This window comes from Cannabis sativa, chromosome 1 (genome assembly GCF_029168945.1).
Source record: "Cannabis sativa cultivar Pink pepper isolate KNU-18-1 chromosome 1, ASM2916894v1, whole genome shotgun sequence".
Taxonomy (NCBI): domain Eukaryota; kingdom Viridiplantae; phylum Streptophyta; class Magnoliopsida; order Rosales; family Cannabaceae; genus Cannabis; species Cannabis sativa.
In genome coordinates this window covers 1332359-1335652 of record NC_083601.1, presented here as the reverse complement: position 1 = coordinate 1335652, position 3294 = coordinate 1332359, and positions in this window count along the sequence as shown.

Below are 3294 nucleotides of genomic sequence, written 5' to 3'. Positions count from 1 at the left end.
AATGTGGCCCGGACAAATCTCGGAATTTTTTCTCCACTAATCACAACGAATTTGTAATACTAAGACATGAATATGAAGATTGGTTTTGGGTTAAAATTTGTTGAAATGGCCCCCTAATTGAAAATATTCTTCTTTTCAGGGGAAATTTTAACAAGTTTTTTCCTTACTCTTACACTCGTTAGTTATCTGTTAAAATCTCAACCTAAACATCTCCAAAAATCATGAAATTTCACGGGGGCCAAGCCAAGACCGTTGTGCATCACTTTTCTCTTGGACACGTTGAGAGAAAAATTAGTTTTCTTGCACTAACGATCATTTTAATCGAAATAGTGAAAATCTCACGTTTCTGATAGTGGTACCGCTTTGTGAAATGTGGCCCGGACAAATCTCGGAATTTTTTTCGCCACTAGTCACAACAAATTTGTAATACTAAGACATGAATATGAAGATTGGTTTTGGGTTAAAATTTGTTGAAATGGCCCCCTAATTGAAAATATTCTTCTTTTCAGTGGGAATTTTAAAAAGTTTTTTCCTTACTCTTACACTCGTTAGTTATCTGTTAAAATCTCAACCTAAACATCTCCAAAAATCATGAAATTTCACGGGGGCCAAGCCAAGACCGTTGTGCATCACTTTTCTCTTGGACACGTTGAGAGAAAAATTAGTTTTCTTGCACTAACGATCATTTTAATCGAAATAGTGAAAATCTCACATTTCTGATAGTGGTACCCCTTTGTGAAATGTGGCCCGGACCAATCTCGGAATTTTTTTTGCCACTAGTCACAACGAATTTGTAATACTAAGACATGAATATGAAGATTGGTTTTGGGTTAAAATTTGTTGAAATGGCCCCGTAATTGAAAATATTCTTCTTTTAAGGGGAAATTTTAACAAGTTTTTTCCTTACTCTTACACTCGTTAGTTATCTGTTAAAATCTCAACCTTAAAATCTCCAAAAATCATGAAATTTCACGGGGGTCAAGCCAAGACCATTGTACATCACTTTTCTCTTGGACACGTTGAGAGAAAAATTAGTTTTCTTGCACTAAGGATCATTTTAATCGAAATAGTGAAAATCTCACATTTCTGATAGTGGTACCCCTTTGTGAAATGTGGCCCGGACAAATCTCGGAATTTTTTTCGCCACTAGTCACAACAAATTTGTAATACTAAGACATGAATATGAAGATTGGTTTTGGGTTAAAATTTGTTGAAATGGCCCCCTAATTGAAAATATTCTTCTTTTCAGGGGAAATTTTAACAAGTTTTTTCCTTACTCTTACACTCGTTAGTTATCTGTTAAAATCTCAACCTAAACATCTCGAAAAATCATGAAATTTCACGGGGGCCAAGCCAAGACCGTTGTGCATCACTTTTCTCTTGGACACGTTGAGAGAAAAATTAGTTTTCTTGCACTAACGATCATTTTAATCGAAATAGTGAAAATCTCACGTTTCTGATAGTGGTACCCCTTTGTGAAATGTGGCCCGGACAAATCTCAGAATTTTTTTCGCCACTAGTCACAACAAATTTGTAATACTAAGACATGAATATGAAGATTGGTTTTGGGTTAAAATTTGTTGAAATGGCCCCCTAATTGAAAATATTCTTCTTTTCAGTGGAAATTTTAACAAGTTTTTTCCTTACTCTTACACTCGTTAGTTATCTGTTAAAATCTCAACCTAAACATCTCCAAAAATCATGAAATTTCACGGGGGCCAAGCCAAGACCGTTGTGCATCACTTTTCTCTTGGACACGTTGAGAGAAAAATTAGTTTTCTTGCACTAACAATCATTTTAATCGAAATAGTGAAAATCTCACATTTCTGATAGTGGTACCCCTTTGTGAAATGTGGCCCGGACCAATCTCGGAATTTTTTTCGCCACTTGTCACAACGAATTTGTACTACTAAGACATGAATATGAAGATTGGTTTTGGGTTAAAGTTTGTTGAAATGGCCCCCTAATTGAAAATATTCTTCTTTTCAGGGAAAATTTTAACAAGTTTTTTCCTTACTCTCACACTCGTTAGTTATCTGTTAAAATCTCAACCAACACATCTCCAAAAATCATGAAATTTCACGGGGGCCATGCCAAGACCGTTGTGCATCACTTTTCTCTTGGACACGTTGAGAGAAAAATTATTTTTCTTGCACTAACGATCATTTTAATCGAAATAGTGAAAATCTCACGTTTCTGATAGTGGTACCCCTTTGTGAAATGTGGCCCGGACCAATCTCGGGATTTTTTTCGCCACTAGTCACAACGAATTTGTAATACTAAGACATGAATATGAAGATTGGTTTTGGGTTGAAATTTGTTGAAATGGCCCCCTGATTGAAAATATTCTTCTTTTCAGGGAAAATTTTAACAAGTTTTTTCCTTACTCTTACACTCGTTTGTTATCTGTTAAAATCTCAACCTAAACATCTCCAAAAATCATGAAATTTCACGAAGGCCAAGCCAAGACCGTTGTGCATCACTTTTCTCTTGAACACGTTGAGAGAAAAATTAGTTTTCTTGCACTAACGATCATTTTAATCGAAATAGTTAAAATCTCACGTTTCTGATAGTGGTACCCCTTTGTGAAATGTGGCCCGGACCAATCTCGGAATTTTTTTCGCCACTAGTCACAACGAATTTGTAATACTAAGACATGAATATGAATATTGGTTTTGGGTTAAAATTTGATGAAATGGCCCCCTAATTGAAAATATTCTTCTTTTCAGGGGAAATTTTAACAAGTTTTTTCCTTACTCTTACACTCGTTAGTTATCTGTTAAAATCTCAACCTAAACATCTCCAAAAATCATGAAATTTCACGGGGGCCAAGCCAAGACCGTTGTGCATCACTTTTCTCTTGGACACGTTGAGAGAAAAATTAGTTTTCTTGTACTAACGCTCATTTTAATCGAAAATAGTGAAAATCTCACATTTCTGATAGTGGTACCCCTTTGTGAAATGTGGCCCGGACCAATCTCAGAATTTTTTTCGCCACTTGTCACAACGAATTTGTACTACTAAGACATGAATATGAAGATTGGTTTTGGCTTAAAATTTGTTGAAATGGCCCCCTTATTGAAAATATTCTTCTTTTCAGGGGAAATTTTAACAAGTTTTTTCCTTACTCTTACACTCGTTAGTTATCTGTTAAAATCACAACCAAAACATCTCCAAAAATCATGAAATTTCACAGGGGCCAAGCCAAGACCGTTGTGCATCACTTTTCTCTTGGACATGTTGAGAGAAAAATTAGTTTTCTTGCACTAACAATCATTTTAATCGAAATAGTGA